The sequence below is a fragment of the Sycon ciliatum genome, chromosome 4 (genome assembly GCF_964019385.1).
Source record: "Sycon ciliatum chromosome 4, ocSycCili1.1, whole genome shotgun sequence".
Classification (NCBI taxonomy): Eukaryota; Metazoa; Porifera; class Calcarea; order Leucosolenida; family Sycettidae; genus Sycon; species Sycon ciliatum.
This window is the reverse complement of record NC_088646.1, coordinates 25,245,743-25,265,566: the sequence shown is the minus strand read 5'-3', so window position 1 is coordinate 25,265,566 and position 19,824 is coordinate 25,245,743. Positions and strand designations below refer to the sequence as shown.

The window sequence follows — 19,824 nt, the reverse complement described above, 5'->3', positions numbered from 1 at the left end:
GTGCGAAAATTATTCACCTGTTGCCATGGCAACAAGATGGCTGCCAAATTCATTCGAAGCAGGGAGTCGTAAAATACCGGTATTTTACGACTCCCTGATTCGAAGCATGTACATGTTGGCATCAGCTCAGGGAACCCTACACTACTAGAGTATACAGGACATGTAGATCTACCTAGTACCTGTGCATGCATGCACATCATCATGCACTGCCGCGCGCCGCCTGCCTGCCCCAGTGCTGGGCATATTTCGAGACTGACAAGAGCCAGGTTACGTCAGGTGCGGGGCAAGGTCAAGTCTTGCCAGCAGAAGAAAAAGCCTGTAGGCTAAAGTTTAGCTAACACTTGCAACTTGAACTTGTTGTTTTTGAAGAAAATCTGGCAAAATCACGCCAAATTTGTTAATTTTGAAGAAAATCTGGCAAAAACCACGCAAACGTTGTTGTTTTTGAAGAAAATCTTGCAAAAATCACTAAAGATGCATTTTTACAACGGGGATTCATTTTTACCCCCAAGATGCAAAAATTATGCAAAACATAATTGTGGAAAAGCCTAGCCTAGCCGCAGGAGCTGGCTCGAACGTCGGTACGGTACGGGTCCCTGACGCTGTGGGCGGTTGTTGGGATGACGGTTGGCTGTTGCCGTTCCGGCATCGGTTTTTCCTTGAGGGGAGGCAATTCCTGCATCCTCGACCCTCCTTGTGGCACTCGCATCGGACGCAGGTGCCGTTTCCATTGCACCGGCAACAAGTGGCACTCTGCATCGGCTGGTTTGCCGGAGAGGCGCGCCGAAGCTGGAAAAACTACCGAAAAATCCACCGAAAACTACAGCTAAGAAAACGCGTGCATACCCTGACGTCGGGTACAACCTGCCTGACAGTATAGTACTCGTCCTGCATACCGCGTACCGCCGTACCGTCCAGCATGCACGTGGTGACAAAATGAAATAGGCTGTACTGCGCGCGCGCCTCTACTAGTACTACAAGGTAATGTACATTGTACTATTTACGGTAATTTTTATGAGGTCGGATTTGCAACCAGACTAGATATAAAAATTTAATTTTTTAAATACATGCATGATCCATGCCCACGTGTACATAGGCTATGTACGCGTGGCTATGTACACGTGGGTCGATACACTGCTGTTGTTGTTTATTATTTTTACTTCACCAGACAAAGCAGGTGAATGCCTTCGCAATACCAGGTATAATTCTCACAAACGATGAAGAATGCAAACGAACGTGCACATTGAAGGCACATTGCAACTCATCGCGACCGTGCATCGGTGCTGGGCGTGACATAGGGACTCGGTATGCCGAGTACGGTATAACCACCGGGTCGATATCACTACTACAATGTACATACAGGTACCAGTAATACCAGGAGTACATAAGCTCCGGGGGAGGGGGGGGGGCAATTTTACTCTTGGTATTACTATTTGACCTTGTTGGACAATGCTCGGCTCGGCAGACTCTGCTCGAAAAGCAGTGTGATTGGCAGAACCATACAAAGCGTATACATGTATGCCTAGTAGTGGTGAAACGAATGTCAAAACCTACTAGTCGAATATTCTTCAGCTTAACGAACGAATGAACGAATATTCTTTTGGTAACACAGATGACATCACATGCCCTCCTCTCAGTCATTTGATGGATATTGTCAATACTAATATATTATTAGGTATGACAAACGGTAGTGCCGCGTAAAATATACTGCCACATAAGGCTACTTCGAAGTTCATAAATGTTATGTGCAACATTGGCAGTCCAGTATGGACATACATGTGCATGCATGCAGTACAAAGTCACAGGCAGGCTGTGCGCACTGCACTGTACCGTGTTCGTCGTCCATGTATGTACAGGCACTGAATTCGAAGTGACGTAACGAATACTCGAATGTGACTTAACGAATATTCGAATGTGCCAAACCGAACGAATGTTCGAATATTCGAATATTCGTTTCACCACTAATGCCTAGTAATTAATATGGCAGGTTCCTCTTGTTACCTTCTGCTTCTCTTCTTCACCCAACCATCACACATGCATGAAACATACATGCACCAGAAAATGGTATTCTAGAGCACATGAATGAGCTACTTCATACCTCGCTCAAGTAATATTTTAGTTGCACACTCCTGGGAGCTTTGTGCTCATAATGTCGTTACATGCATGTGCATTGTGCACTGATGAAAATCATTGACATTTACTAGTATCTCTCAGTCTTATCGGGACGGTCCAGGACTGAGCACTCCATTTTGAAATGCCCGTAGCTCTGAGTCATTATGGTTTGATGGGGAAGAGCCAGAGATTTGGCACATGACGTCACTATTTCCACAAAACTTGAATTGACGAAAGAGAAATGAACTACACAGTACTCATGCAATTCTCAATGTCACACACACACACACACACACACGTACACACACACACACACGTACACACACACACGTACACACGCACACATGTACACACACACACACACATGTACACACACACACACATGTACACACACACACACACACACATGTACACACACACACACACACACACATGTACACACACGTACACACACACACACACACATGTACACACACACACACACATGTACACACACACACACATGTACACACACACACACACACACACATGTACACACACACACACATGTACACACACGTACACACACACACACGTACACACACACACACACACACGTACACACACACACACACGTACACACACACACATGCGCACGTGCGCACACACGCACACTGGTGCACACACTCACACGCAGGCACACACACGCACATACACACACACACACACACACACAATCCCAATCGCAGTCACGCCATACACATGGAGAGTCTTGCCGGGTCACAGCGTGTGACAGGGAGTTACATACCCAGCATAGAAGCCGGAATCTCATTGGGCTCGATGAGGCAGACATCTTGTAAGCTCTCATCATTCATCATAGTGTGAAACACATGCTTGACTTTGTACACCAACTTTTCACTAAGTTTGAGTTACGAAAACTTGGTGATAATAATATTAGGTGTCAGAGGAGACAAATCAAATGCGCCATGTATGTACGTTTACATACTGCGGCACATTCACATAGTACTGTTGGATGGCAAGTTCAACCATTGCAAGGGTTGTACTGGCTGTCACGGCTGAAGTATGTGTTGGAACATATATATGCCGCAGCGCAAGAAACAAACAGGGTGTTACCGTAAGTTGGAGAAGAGAAAGGCGGAGAGATGTCAAAAACAAGACAAATGGACCAATGTCTGTCTGATTGGGCCACTGATTGTGGGTCAAGTCTTCAGGCTGACCTTTTCAGAGCGAAAGCAATGCTCTTGTACACATTATGATTAGCTAGCCAAGTTCCACCGGTTTTGCTGGCCATGGGCTTGACAAGTGGCGGACACCAGCCCTCTCCGTATCTGCAGAGTACACAGCATCATGCCACATGAAGAACAGTGCAGGTCAGTTTGTTGCAGCCCATTACAGCTGTATGCACTCATCATGAGAAATTATAAGCTGCTCAGTGCCATAGCTGTCATGGAAGAATATGGCCGGAGCATACTGAGGCTATGTTTACATGAGACTTTTCAACCCGAGTCGAGTTTCAACCCACCATGGCGCCAGGATTGCACAGCATAGCAGATGGGAATTTCCCACGAGAGTAGTCATGCGACCATGCCAGTCTAGAAAAATGGACTTCTGTCAGCATATCAGTTGTCGACCCGGGTCAACAATCTTCATGTAAACACTCGCTTGTTTTTCAACCATACATACTTTCAACCTGGGTTGAACATTCTTGTGTAAACACAGCCTGACACAGTGCGGCATATGTAGATGTACATGTACATGTGCCGTGCATGTGCAATGCTGTACATGTGCCGTGCATGTGCAATGCTGCAGGGCATGCAGTGTTCAGATAAGGGAGCAGTCACACATCTATCTAAAACATGCACTATTCCCACATGGTTTTGCCATTAATTTTTCATTCTGTTCTGCAGTACAACAGAAACAAGGCGCACTTCAGCTTCTCAAAATGACACTACCGTGATACATTTCGACTCTAACCTGTTGTAAAACATCTTGTGCATCGCTCGAATGGTGCTCTGATTGGCGAAAATCAGCAAAAACCTCGAAAATCTCCTAATTTTGTTTTGTCCAGCCCGACCAGGCGATCCGGATACTTTCATCATCTGGCCCATGATAGTTGACGTCCGGATAATCGGCGTTCTACAGTAGGTAATACTCACAAACCTTGTTCATTGGACATTGGGCAGTGTAACACTATGGAATGGGAAACCTTTTTTAAAACATCTCCAATGACTGAGTTTTCAACTTCGGAATTGTTCACCGTTATTATTCGAAGGGGTGGGGTGGGGGTTGGGTTGGTCCGAAAGTGTTCGGCAGACAACCAATAAGCGACCATGATTTGTAACGACACGGCCACACTTACTATCGCAGTAGCGGTAACGGGAAATGGGTGCCTTCCTGCACTACAGTCGGTTCGCGGCAGGACCACCTCCACCGACAACACTGCTTCCGGAAGAGTCGGAAACTATGAACTTGCCCTCGTCCAAGCCACCCGGAAGCACACCCTCGTCGATGATGGGCATCGCCGCGCCTGCTGCTCGCTGGTCTTGCGGCACGTCGATGGTGCTGTCGTCTTGCATAATGGTTTTACCCAGCAGCGACCAGCGCCACAGAGCAGCACCGATCACCACCACGATCACCACCAGTATCAAACTTAGCCTGCGCTTGCCACGGGGCGACGGCTCCGCCACGCCAGCGCGATTCGATCCCGCTTGGAAAGCAGATCCTGCCCCCTGACTGCTGCTTCCACCGGATCGGCGGTCGCCAGCGCTGCCTTTGCTACCACGCTGCGTCATAATTCCCAGTGATCACGGACAAGAGACGTCTAGACAGGTGACCACTGACTAACCTCGACGAGAAAAAGGAGCAGCTCGGATCGGAGGTAGACTACTCAAACCATTACTTTTGTTGACCGTGCAAGGTCGATCGTACGACACTATACTACTTCTAGTGTAACCTCTTGACTTGAGAGTAGTTCGAGTTGCTGCTGATTGCTCTGCTCTCCCTCCCCGTGCAGTTCAGTAACCCGCACGTAGTATCACAGATACATCGTATTCTCTCTCTCTCCCCCCGTTTACCCGCAGTTATTAGTATCCTATTCTCTTACTATGTGCTTCCATAGCTTTTACTATGTTCTTTCATAGCCACTTCTAGGCTAAGCCTTCGCCGTCATTTTATTGGGTCGTCAAGTCCCGTTTGAATGTGCGAAGTGAAATAAAAACCAACCAACCAACCAAAGAGTTGAGTCCTGCTGATAGAATGGTTCCGCCCGCACATATGCATGATACTTGATAGGACTGCTGAATGCTGACCTGTCGTCTGGTGATGAGGTTCGAGGACTCCTACTCCGAGCCTGGTCTCCAACCAAGCTATCGGTATATCGTATAGACCATACTACAAGAATAATAATAATTATTGAAAGCACAGGAGTTGTACGAGCCGCCCAGGTCCAGGCCAGCTACATGCTGCCAGTGCCAGGGACCGGTCGGGTGATCATCATCATCATGGCCGCTCCACACCAACAAATACTTCACTCAGTAGATCATGAATGCCAAATTGTTTTGTACTCAGACTCCCTGGCCAGTTCGAAGTACAGCTATCGGCTACTAGTATGGGGTTGGCGGCTATAAGAATAATACCTTAATGTTATGGACTCGGATAGAGAGCCAAGGATAAATTTATAGAAAAGAAAAAGGACCAAGGAACTACAAGTTACGCTATAATGTCCACTAATAACACCACCAGTTACTAAACAATCAGCTCATGCGATAACATGGCACGACACTGACCGACGGGACTGACGTTCTGCAACTAGCTGGCTAACACTAACAGCTGTAGCACATCTTGGTGACTTGGATGCGCACTCCAACAGCCGTCCAACTAATTATGGAAGGTTCTAAGTAGTTAGTTATAGAAATAAGTTTTCAAATAACAATCATAAGGAGGGGAAGGTGAGCGCAACCAAGACAAGACCATTACTTTTAGAACCAAGTAATAGTTGTGCTGAAACTCGAGTACACGTACATCCGTTGTACAATCATTACCCATATAAAAACCGCTCTGTGAGCGGTTCTGAAAAACCTCTACTGGTGCATGGTGCAGCCCCGTCGTAAAAGTAAGAAATTAGGACTGGTGCATTGTCCTCCCAAATGTGAACTGATCCACCTAAATCGCGATTGACGGGACCCGAACGCACCAGTAGCACGAGGTTCCTACCTAGTACCTGTGGATGCAGCTGGGGACGCTGGTCCATAGCCAAAGCCAAAGGTGGGCTTCGGGGTACTGTAAGTGTTGTATGGTAACTTGATCGGCGCCGGTCCATTGCTGTAATCATGTGCCCTCCCGACCTCGTGCTACTGGTGCGTTCGGGTCCCGTCAATCGCGATTTAGGTGGATCAGTTCACATTTGGGAGGACAATGCACCAGTCCTAATTTCTTACTTTTACGACGGGGCTGCACCATGCACCAGTAGAGGTTTTTCAGAACCGCTCACAGAGCGGTTTTTATATGGGTAATTTCAGTTCTTTTTCTGTTCCCTCCCCCACCCCGGCCCAGCTCCGAAGATAAACATGGTGAGCATGCGCGCGATGCACTGTATGTAGCCATGCGATTGCAGTAGCACACGGATACATTCCAGCCCTTCCCACCTCGCTACCCCGCACACAGACACATTGTGACAAACAAGCACATGCACATGGCACACACACATGGGCACGCACACACATACACACACAGTGACACATACACACACAGTGACACACACACACACGGCCCAAACAGGAAAATTCTTGATGAACATTGTATAATGCCATGCAAAGCAGTGGCCACCATACTTCAGGAAGTCAGTTGTGAAACAAAATAAAGGTAAGCTGGCAGCCAAAGCACAACATTGCAAACCGTGATGATATTTGCGTAAGGATTGCAGTTTGCAGACCACACCATGGAAGCAGTGAGTGCAGAATGATTGTAATGTCATACAAAGACAAGCAAAGAAGTGGCCACCATACACCAGAAACTTGCAGAAAGTCACATATCCAACAGATAGAGAAGTGAACAGCATCTGGTACAGCCCACACAAAACCAAGCTGACCTGATACTCGTCCGAAGATCGTAAGTGGCAGATCCTTTTCAACGATAGCATGCAGATGTAAGTTACACGCATGGACAAAATCTGACCGTGTCACCGGCATACATTGTCATCACATGCATACCCCACAAGTTACACACATGCACAGTAGCAGCACAATAAAAGCAATGGAAAAAATGAAGGGGTTGCTGAAGCATCTTCACACTTCAAATTCAGACTTCGATGTGGTCGTCACGGGATGATATACCTGCAAGATACAAGTGATGCAGAAAGGAAGCATAAGGTCGTGAGGTAGGCTATGAGACACCACAAATGGGTCACCTACATGTATGTTCAGGGCTGGTGTACACACACACACACACACATGCAGAATTATCATAATCGAGAATTTCCTAAACTGAAAAGAGCAATGAAATCCACTTGCATGCACAGGAGCAATTTTGCAGTATGATGCGCAGCTCGGGAATACACCTGTTGGCAATGGATTACATTCCCATTGGAATTCCCATTCACGTGGGAGTCACAGAAGCAATTTGGCAGTGTGCTGCGCAATGCGGCATGACCCGGCTGCGATTCTGCGTGCGATGCAAACTCGCACAAAATACCATTCACAGAATCACGACAAGACGTAAGCGATGCAACAGCGCCTTGCTGACGTGCCTCAAGTCAAAGCTCAATGAGAATGCGTTTGTCGGCTACAACTGGTACAAATGTACAAGCAATTTCTGAAAATGCTCCTGTGAATCCTGCTTTAAATGTCCCTCCTCCACTCTCCCCCCCCCCCCCCTCGACACCCTCAGGGAACTCAAGGAAGGGTGGTCTTCGCGGTTCCCAACATCTATTTGCAGTTTCTCGTCTCCACTATGTCTTTTCAATGGGGATTTGTACGTACCATAAAAGCAAGCCTAAAATGAACAGCACATTTGCCGTTCCTCCACTGGGGAGGATGCGTTCCACAGCTATCCTGACAAGATATTCCGAGAAGCGGTGCTGAGTGCAATCAAGAGTACATAACCCCCGGGGTTATGTACTCTTGGTGCAATGCATTGTGAAACTGACCAAGCGCATCTAACGTCTAAACTTCAATTGTAATTCGCCAGCTGACTACTTTCAGACTCCGTGTAGGTCGGAGTACATCTGGCTTAAAAGTTGACAACAACGGCGCACGCACATAAGCAACGGCCACCTTACCTGTACTGTAGCAGTACTTCCGAGTTCCCGTATCATGGGAGTTCCCTCACTGTGTGTGCAATAGCAGCCTCATCGGACCAGTTCAATGCGACGCGGACAGTCCGACACTGAGGAGGACATTGAAGAAGTCAGAGACAGGAAGAATGGTTGATTTACAACTCAACTAGCAAGGCTGCACACCCACGAAGTTCCACTCACCATTGTGCCGTCCTTCTTGGAATGCAGAAATAACGCTTCTTCTCGAGAACGCAGCCTGTGACAGAGAAAAAGGAAGGAGCATCGCCATCGGCATTGGTCCTCTGCTATCATCGATTGCCGATTTGCACAGTTCACTCTAACAAGACTGAGGACGTTCAAGAACTCCCCATCCATACCATCATTGGAGTAAGAGGAAAGGTCAGATTGCCCAGTTCCACCCAGCATTCCTGGATGCCAGGATAGATGTGCTGCCCTCCGCCCCTCCCTTCTACTGCCTGGAAAGGGCAACATATGTGACAGCGTTCACCAGTACAGTCGGAAGAGAACATGGGAGAAGGCAAAAAAGGGCAACACACATGAACCCCTTATAAACAAGCAGTGGCAATTCTAGCACCAGCAATGTTTATTGTTGGACTTACATCCCAGCCATTGCCGCCGGATTCAGCGGCTTCTTCTTCTTCTTCGTCTCCCATCTTGGAAGCACTCCTTCCCGTAAGTTCAGTCCTGGGAGTACAGTCGGAGGAGGACGTCGGAAAAGGCAAAAAAGGGCAACACACATGATTCCCTTATAAGCAAGCAGTGGCAACTCTAGCACCAGCAATGTTGGACTTACATCCCAGCCATTGCTGCCGGATTCCCACGCTTCTTCTTCGTCGTCTTCCAGTTCCCAGGTTCCATCTTGCAAATACTCCTTCCCGTAAGTAAGTGCAGTCCTGGCCTGGGTGGATGCGCAGTACATTGACGATGGCGGAGATGGAGCAGGTCAGGGAGCCCTACAGGGTCCCGAGAGCAGATTGCGGCCAAATTCGGGACGATGCCGGACGCCAGTCAGTATGAAGTAGCGAATTGCGGATCGCCACGTAGATTGGGGTCGCGGGGTCATAATCCATGGGCACTACTCGTACGTTGCTCCAAAAAAGGGCACTGCACTGTTCCACAGTTGCTGTTAGCGGTCCCCAAAGGCCCTTGGTAGGCCGCTTATTGGGTCACGTGTCAACAACATGTCTACAACGTGTCAACAACGTGTCGACCACGTGTCTTTAGCGGTACACTAATTTTGGTGTCCCCAAACTGAAAACATCGAGCACCAGTATGGAAAGGCTTTAGACAGAAAGCCTTTCCAATCATTCATAGTCATTGTATCTCCGGCTCCGCAGACCTGAGTCAGTGAGTAGAGGTCTTCAGTGACACTTCAGTGCAACACTAGTAGACCCAGGTGCTCGAAGTCCGTACATGGTATCCTAAGTTCGTACGCCCATAATTATTATTTCATGTTCTGTTATTGTATTCGACTCAAATATCTTATACCATGGTACGGTACGGAGGGCCTGTTTTCAGCCAATCAGCGCTCGTCTAGCCATGGTTATATAGGCCAGTATAAATCCCGCGCGGGATTTATATAGAATACTAGCAGCACCCCCGCCAGCGTTGCCTGGCCGAATGTGGCAAGCGCGGGTGCACCGGTGAAGCAAGTACATGAACAGCACACGTGCTCAGCACGTGGTGGTGGCCAGACCTAGACCGCTGAAGTCCTGGTGAGGGAGGTTCTTCATCGTTGGAAGGAGAAGGAGGGACGTCTGTTACGCCTTCGGGAGGCTGGTCAGGGTTGTCCATCACCTGGTGGCGGATGAAGCGGCTCAAAAAGTTCAAAAACTTACGAACAAAAGTGCGATGCGCTCTTCACTGCAGATCAGATGCAGAGTGCAGTCAGTGCAGATCTTTTGTATCCTTTTGTTGGAGATGTTTCTATTTGCAGAGAACGGTTCACGTGGTCCGCAGCGCTTGTGCGGCTGCTAGTGCTACCTATGGCCTAGGCTAGGTGGCTACATGATTCGCACGCTTCGCGTGCTCAGTGCTTCTGCGCGCGGCTGCTACTGCTACTCGTACTGATCGTGTCTGCTATAGTATAAGTATAAGCGCTACCACCGTAGAAATAAAAATCCGAAGGAAATACGACAATTTTACTGCGTCTGTAGCTTGTGTTGTAGCGCACCCATGTTCTGAATTCCTGCTGGGTGGGTCAAGCCAGACTCTCTTCCCTGTTCCATCGCCTCTCCAAAAGTATATTCTGACATTGTTGAGATTTACAGATGAGAAATTGCACACCTGTCAAATAGTTTCTGATTCGAGCACCGGGGTCTACGTACCTACACTGTTCGCACGCTTCGCGTGCTCAGCACGTGGTGGTGGCTACACGATTCGAAAGCTTCGCGTGCTCAGTGCTGTGGCTGCTTCCGCTAGCTACACGATTCGCACGCTTCGCGTGCTCAGTGCTTCTGCGGCCGCTAGCTACACTGTGCTACACTGTTCGCACGCTTCGCGTGCTCAGGGCAGCGCTGCTCCGCAGCGCTTCAGCGTGACACAAAAACACACGTCACAGGTGCCTCTTCTTTATAAGGAGCGTGACACACACACAGACACACGTCATAGGTGCCTCTCTTTTATAAGTAAAGATAAATCCCGGTGCACGGTACGTACGCTAGGGCACTGCCACCGTACATGTTCACTGCCTGAAAGGCAGTGAACTTGTACGGCGGCAGTACTCCAGCGCACGGACCATACAAAAACAGACACAACGGACACCACATGCACGTGTACACTCCACACAGAACGGCACACTGACGAGGAACAGTACACAATGGAAAAGAGGAATGACCTGGAATTCGTCTACAGAGTATTCTGTTATACTGAATCTGAGGATAAAGAACGTCGAATAACCACGAAGTATCCCGAATGGGTCAGCAATGTACATTGTACTTCGAAGAGTTGAAGATCATCAACAGACTGTCTCCTTCGTAAATAAGTTTATAATACCAGTGTACAGTCAGTATCGCCTATAGCGTTGGTGTTTGATTTTGATCATTTTATCACTATAAGCGATATATTACTATGACCGATACTGCATGCAATGTATGCGAGTGGGGTGTCAAACGACTCAGCGCGCCGTGCACATACGCACTACATACATGTACAATGTCATGTAGCTGGCTGTAGCTCCTGACACACAAAAATCAGCATTTCCTCATGATTTTGGCAACTTGTACGAGCTAAACTCACCAAACAACACTCACTGGACAAGTTCTTCACGAAGAAGTAACACCCTGTTCTCCTCTGCCATCACTTGATTTTACATCAATCACTATAACCGATGCAAAATAATGTAATAAAGGTCTTTTGAAATAAGAATTTGATCACTATAGGCGATATATTACTATAGACGATTATTACTATACGCGATAACTGTGTATACTTAGTTATGGCAAATGAAAATGAATTTGAGAAATTGATCACTATATCCAGTATATTACTATAGCCGCCAACCTTATAGGCGATACGGACTGTACATGTACATGTACTTCAACCCGATTCAGTGGAAAAGGCTACAATAGATTGGATTGAAATGTGATACAAAACAGTGCATGCAAAATGCATCTACTTGCAAGCAAAACTGATTATAAGATGCCGCATGTGAAAATCAGCACTGTACCATAATTATAGTAACACTTACTCCCAAAGAGTCTGTAATCTAACTAGTGACGGTAGTTTGATTCAACGACAAACTCCAGCACCGCAGCAATTCAGTCGACTTCCGCACCGCTCACGACTCAAGACAAGATCATGAAGATGCTACAATATGCACTGGTACTGAAAGGAAATCTTATGCCAAACATCCACGGAGGAATCTCCTTCTGACCTTGCTCGACCATTCTTTCAACTGAAAACTGATAACCATCAGAAGATGTTCATGTACTGCATGATGTAGGAGATCTCCAAATAGGTTCGTTGTTCTGGAAATGCGTAGGGGTACCTGGCATAAGTAGGATATGACCCTCGTAGTCGGGTTATACCGTACCCTCATATAAATCCCTCCTGCTATCGCAGTCGGGATTTATATTCAGCCGGTATAACCCTCTGACTCGGGTTATATCCTCTACTTATGGAGGGGCCAGTGTGGTATGTTCTCCTCGCGTAGCAATTTTGAGGGATCTACGATAAGCAGAAGTCCCATACCACGCGAGTGGGTTTTCGAGTGTCCATACGAAATACAAATTGGGTTACATTTCATGCAAAAATCAACTTTGCCAAGACCGATTTCGAACGGACACAGCGTCAAACAGACCTTCACTCAATCATCAAGATCAAGAGCCAGCTTAGAGGCCAGAGGAGAAGAATTTACAGAGAACCACCAATCCTTGCAGAAAGGTTGACACTCCTGGCATCTCCACCACTGTTTTCCCGCGGTTTTCACAGCGCAGCTGCTTCTTCTCTGAGCCGACTAAAAACAGCTTGCATTTCGGCAACAAACTACGCTTTTGCAAGAAATACTGGTGGAGGCACATGCCAAACATATCCCTTCGGTGCTTTCGTCGTAACCGAGGGATTGCAAGTTAGCAATTAGCAGAAATATGTGTGTATTTCGAGTCACCTCTGATCAGTACGGACTTAGAGTACCCTCTGCGACACAAAAAATTGATATGAAAAATCAGCGAACTCCAGAGAAACAGATCGGATCGAAAGATGGCCTGGTTCAATCGAGCCTGGCCTCAGAACAAACTTGGACAAGATACCTTCCATCCACGAGCAGGATTCTGGCAAGTGATCATTGCTAGTGTGAGTTTCAGCTCGGCAAACACACACTGTAAAAGTGTACGGACTTCGAGCACCTGGGTCTACTAGTAGAGTGTGGGGAAGAGTAGACAAAGGGGATCAGGAGGGTGAGACTCTGAGAGTAGATACATGTACATGACTTTTTGTTTGTACATAATTGTATAGAGGGGAAAATGGAAAGATGACACAGTCATGTAACAGAGTAAAAACTAAACTAAGAAGAGAGAGCCATGGTGCAATCGGGCCTCGGGGAAGATGTTCAGGGAAGGTTCAGAGGAAATCTGTAGCTCAGTGAGTGCCAGTCTCGCCTGCGGAGAGACTTGTACTTTGTAGTGTAGTTGTATGCGTCTGCCTTGAATGCCTGCATTCACTTCTGTGTGGGAAGGTCGCGCAGCAGGGCAGAAGGGAAACCATTCTTGGATCGTGGCGAGGGGGGGGGGGGGGGGGAAGATCCGGATCGGAGAGTGGCGAGCTCGGAGGGAGGGGGGGGGGGGAGGGAGGAGAGGAAGTGTCTGTTGCTAGTGGATGCTGCTCCTCTTGCTGATGGCGAGCGGAATGCCGGAGCTGGTTAGCAACTGCCCTCGGCCCGGTGTATCATGGTTGTCACAACTGGAAGGCCATCAATCCCGTGCAGCTTGTACTAGTTGTAGAGGCATGTGAGTGCTGCGACTTGACGCCGAGCAGTGAGGCGTGGGAGGTAAGACCCCGGGAAAAGAGCTTAGGGCTCGGTGCTGTGCTTGGTGCAGCCGGTTGGTACGCACGTAAAAGTGGGCAGTACTGGGCGGACGAAGCCGCGGTACACGGCATACTTGACTTTGTTGTCGAGGATTGGCAGAGCTTTCCTCATGAAGCCAATACGTTAGTGACCACGGACTGCAACTTGTCGGAAGCGGGAATGGAAGGAAGGCTCCGATCGAAGAGCACTCCAAGCAGCTTCAGCTCCTCCGCTTCCTCTATGGCCACCCCATTCAAAGTGGCTGGAGGAATCGGCCGGGGTTGATGGTGAATCTGATGGGAAACCGTCAAGACTTGGGACATCGTCGGCTCGTGGCTGTGGCCCCATTCTGCGAGGGCATCTACAGCAGTCTGGAGCTGCACTAGGCCAACTGGGAGAGCGCTCAGGGACGGGAGGCACTGGCACTACCTTCCCCTCCCCCTGGTCCACAGTTCTTCTGGCTCATCCCGACCGCTTCTAGCCAGGTACCGCCTCTGGAATGTCCTGCCCGACTGTATGTCAGTATGAAGTCGATAGTATCTGTCCGTGAGTTCAAACGCACGTTACGCGTATTTTACTTCGGCTAAAGGTGTAACAGTATTCATTGAATCTCAGAATAAGACAACCAAACTAAACTAAGCAGTGAACTATATGGGAGCAACGCAACGCAGCTTCCAATTAGCAAGAGCGGCGGGATGAGGTGAAAGCTCAGCACATAGATAAGATAAGATAAGAAGAGCGCGTGTTGACGAATAAGGTGCTACGTGTTAGTGTAGAAGTAAGGACTAAGGTGTTAGATGTGGCGCGTACACGTAGTGATGTAACAGAGCGTGGAGAGGAAAACTGTTACACTACCCCCCCCCCCCCTTCCTCAAAGAGGCAGGCAACCGTAACTATACAAGTATGTAGAAGAATAGTTTGATAATTTGAACAGGCGGCGAGGTGACAACAATTTTAAGATGGCAATAAACAGAATCAGCTGAAGCGACATGTTACGAAGGTTTTATTGAGATGTAAAGTGGTGTTGGACAAAGAAATACCTGTAATGGAAATGTAATGTGAAAAACAATAATAGGAACGATGAAAAATATAAACATGCATCGAACTAGCTTTCGGACAACGCTCATCAGGAAGCATCGGTGTACTAATTGCAACACAGATCACTATAAATGACCAATGGTGATATTATAACACCTAAACAATGCCAACAAGTATCACAAGGTTTCTTGAACGATACCATGCGCGTGAAAGATAACAATCGAACACTCCAGTATGATACTTGTTCAACATGTTCTAGAAAGAAACTCAATGGTGAATGATGGCCGCAAAGTTAAGATGTGAAAACGATGAAATGCACTTCTAGAACGGAACGCAATGGTGCAAGATCACGGTGAACAATATCACCCTTGATTGCTTCCTAGATGCAACCTAGATCTATTGTTCCTTAAGTTGAGCAATGGGCCAGCCAAACTCGTCCAGTACATTCTCCTCTGACTCTCAAGTCGCTTCGTCATCTGGGTATCCCTCTCACTTGTTACAGAATAACTGATTTTCCCGAAGACTTAAGTACTGTTTCTATGCATTCAAGATGGTATTGCCAGGTTCTGCTAAAGATCAGGATGTTGTTGAGAAAAACCACTATAAAACTTGCGTAAATAGGGTCGGAATATATCATTCATCAGGGCCTGGAAGGTTGCAAGAGCGTTTGTCAAACCGAATTCTATTACACGAAACTGGAAATGACCAAGTGGGGTGTTTATAGCCGTCTTTGGTACATGTACATATTCTTAAACGGATTCAAATTTGATTGCATCCTGCGCGCAAGTGAAGCTTGGTGAAATAGGAGCTACCCTGAACGGTATCGAATAAGTCGTAAATGTTGGGCAAGCATGCCTTGTTCTTAATTGTAATCTTGTTCAAGTTCCTCCAATCACAAACCAACCGCAACGAACCGTCAGATTTTTTTACAAAGAATACCGGAGCACCATAAGGAGACTTTCCTCGGCAGCAGTGACCCGAGCCAGGATTCCTTGAGCGCCTTTCCTCAATTCATGGCTGGCTTGAGTGCCGGATATCCTCATGGCTTCAACAGGTGACGGAGGATCTGGATGGCCTGGATGGTGGTTCGGATGGCTGGTGTGCACCTTCGCGTCTAGTTTTTCTTTGTTTAAAAAAAAAACTTCATTGGTTTGAAAGTTTATTGCAGGGTTGTGCCTCGTTAGCCACGGCTTGCTGAGAATAACACCGTACCGGCTCAATGGAAATACAGTGAAGGACTGTAGGTCACTCTGAAGTCCTTTAAACTCTTACTTGGCTGGTCCGTTGCAGACTTGACGATGTCGATGAACCATGGGCTATGGCCAGAGTGACCTTCAGCGTGTCGGCAAGAGTCTCCGTTGGAATGTTGTGGTTCTGCACGAACGAGTCGGATACAAAATCGTGTGTAGATCCCGAGTCTATGAGCATTGTGGCGTGCCAACCGTTGATTTTTTCTTTTATCCGGAGAAGGTTGCCGTGCTCAAGAGTCTCATCTTTCGTTGACTAATTAACATTGCCGACATGATAACTGGACTCGGAAGTGGCCTCTTCAAGCTCTTCAAGCGCCGGCTCCCCTATCATCAGGTTTTCGAACCGGTTGCCGACTTCGATTGGGTTGGGTGCACCTTTCCTCACCGCCAGCAAACGCACCCCGTTCTTCACTGGCGACCAGCGTTTGGGTTAGTTGGACGATCCTTCGCCATGTGTCTCTCGGCTCCCTGCAAGCAAAGCAGCCACCCTGCCAGCTTAGGCGCTCCCTCTCCTCAGGAGAGAGCTATAGCAAGCCGCGGAGCTGTCCGATACGGGAGCGATTTTCCGTGTTCTGGCATCGTCGACGGCTGGCTTGCCAGCTGCATAGGCTCCTTGGCGTGCCGAGTTCGAGGCGAAGCACAGTGAGGCTGAGGCAGCCGGCTAGAGGCAGAACTTCCATCACCGCCCGCTTCTTTGACTTCACGGATCAACCTGGAAAGAAAGAGGGGCAGGAAAGCAACTGCCAGGCAAAGAGCATACAGCAAGAAGGATTCTGGTTCAGCCATCCTCTGCTACCAATGATTATGTAACAGTATTCATTGAATCTCAGAATAAGACAACCAAACTAAACTAAGCAGTGAACTACTTCAACTATAGGAGCAACGCAACACAGCTTCCAATCAGCAAGAGCGGCGGGATGAGGTGAAAGCTTAGCACATACATGTAGATCAGAAGAGCGCGTGTTGACGAATAAGGTGCTAGGTGTTAGTGTAGAAGGAAGGTGTTAGATGTGGCGCGTACACGTAGTGATGTAACAGAGCGTGGAGAGGAAAACTGTTACAAAATGTAATGGCTTTCGAAACCAGCTGATGAGGCTCGAGAGAATCATGCTTCGATGACCCGATTTGCACTAATTTGAGATCTCTTTTTCTGCCTCCACTCATTGTTAAAAGAATTCGGGTGGACACACCCATTCCCATAGCGCTGCACATCACATCCGAACCAGTTCCGTTATTTTACAACGTTTCGGCACTTGGCCATCGTCAGGTAATCACTCATTCTTACTTCCATTTTATTATTTTTTATTTATCTCCTCTTCATTTCTGACTCTTCTTACTGGTTGTCATCGCTTTCATAATATTGGGCAGAACTGCCCGTTTGACATGCGATGTAAAATAAATAAACAACAACAACACAGCACAGTATCATCTGCTTATCACCTCCCAGCTACATTGTACAATCATGTACATGTACAACCCAGCTGGGGACATGATGTACATGTACATGGACATGTATATGTAGCTGGGAGGTGGCCGGCCATGTCATTGATAATGATAAATAATACATGTACATGTAATCATGGTAATATCGAGGAGGAACCCAGTGGGGCTCAATACATGTGCATGTATGCTCCCTTGCTGCACACCTGAGCTGATTCTGAATTCAGGTTTAATAGGTTTGGTCACTCACAAGTCACAACAATCCGGATTCGTCTGTCAAAGTGTCAGCGCTGCAGCCCGATAGCTTCGGAGCCACTTCAGGAGGTTCCCTGAAACTCCATATTAAATGCCTTTGCCTTGTGAAGAACACCCCCTACATTTGTATTTATGGATTCTCCACAGGCCTTAGCCTAAATCGAGGGAGTCTCCGCCAATAGCATATGAAGAAGAAGAAGCTGAGGAGAAAAATAAAAAGATAGAAAGATGTGGGGTGGTAGCACAGTGCTCCATGACATCGCTACTCTACGTCACGTACATGTACGCGGAATGAAACCACCATGGACAATGGCTCGCTATGATTACAACCAAGAGACCATAAATGTTTATGCACTCTTGTTAACAGTTTCCTCTGAGACAAAAATGCGATAATACTCATAAAAAGGACACACTTCAGGCTCATTACAAACATCTTGAAAGTTTTTGTCTTCACAAGTATACTTTCAAGCCTTCTCATCAGGTGAGACGTCCAGCAAAGAATCATCCTGGTACAAGATGGTCCAACGCAGCGGCATCAATACCAAGCAACGTCACCTCACAATTAACTAGACCACCAGAAAAACAACCGGACAAGACACCTACGTGCTTGGCAGTGACAGGAACCGCATCAACCAGAAGAATGACAAGATCGGCAACGGCGGCGATGGCAGCGACTAAAGCACAGACAGAGGCAACGGCTAGGGTCCACTCGACTAGCCATGTGAAATCGGATGTGTCCACCGCACATGCTGATTGTTCTGATGTTAGTTCTGATAAGTATGAGTCGTCCATTGCTAGTCATTTGTTTGAGCATCCTGATTGTCGTGCTGTGTATTCGGATGATTGTTTTTCGATTGTGTCACGTGTACGCAGTGCTAGATTGCTGAATGTTTTGGAAGCTGTATACATCCACACAAGGAAACCCAACCTTTGCAAGCAGAAACAAATCAAATTCACACTTAGGCTGTTAGGTAGGTCGTCAAAACCTCGTTAGTTACATGTATGTCCAGTGGTTGTCTCTTGTTGTCGCACTACATGTCGCGCTTATTGAGTTTTCTCGCATTTGCACCTTTGTGTCATTATTGCAATTTTCGCTGTTTACTTTAGCTATCTTCTTTCTTTCTTTCTTTCTTTCTTTCTTTCTTTTTGCGCTGTTTTACCACCTTCTTACTGTATTTAATCCACTGTTCCTGTTCCTTTTCCCTTGCCTGTATTTCACCTGATGAGAAGGCTTGAAAGTATACTTGTGAAGACAAAAACTTTCAAGATGTTTGTAATGAGCCTGAAGTGTGTCCTTTTTATGAGTATTATCGCACTCTTGTTACCACGAAATTCGCTATTATACGAGTTCGTCATACTTGTAACTTACCGTATTTTATTATTATTATTCTTTATTTCCACGATGGCCCATGGCCAATAAGGAAGATAATATGATTCAAATCAGTCCAGAATCATATAAAATCAGTCTAGCAAGTAAGGAAACCAACACATTGCAGGGGGATGGGGTTACGATGGGGTTCAGTGTGAGCTACTACAGGAGCATATGGATGATAGAATGAGGGTAGACGCCATTGATTTAAACGCATGCTTGCTATTTGTTTCACGCAGGTCGGGGGGTAGTTGGTTGAAATTGTGAAGGGACAGGTTGATGGGTGAGTTGGTGTGTCGGTATGTGTGTGATGTTCTCAATGTGTATGTTCTCGTGTGTCGTAGTGCATATGGCTGCTCTGTGATTGGTCGTGCAAGGTGAGGCTGTTGCAGGTGAAGGGGAGCGCGGATGTACTTGATGTTGTGGGCAAGAGTAACCTGTCGTAAGAGTTGCCGAGAGACTAATGTGTGGAGTTGGAGATGATGAAGAAGTGAGCTGTGATGGACTGGTGCAAAAAGGGGGATCCGCAAGCAGATACGGGCTGCTCGTCGCTGAACGCGGTCTA

General features: G+C 47.2%; 1 long non-coding RNA gene across 1 annotated transcript; it reads right to left on the bottom strand.

Moving 5' to 3' along the window:
• Positions 1 to 2,850: 2,850 nt before the first annotated feature.
• LOC135815246 (uncharacterized) lies at positions 2,851 to 5,175 on the bottom strand. Its single transcript, XR_010553273.1, has 2 exons — positions 4,472 to 5,175; positions 2,851 to 3,440 (listed from the first exon to the last, which is right to left on the bottom strand). It is a non-coding gene; the product is annotated as an uncharacterized LOC135815246 (long non-coding RNA).
• Positions 5,176 to 19,824: the final 14,649 nt, after the last annotated feature.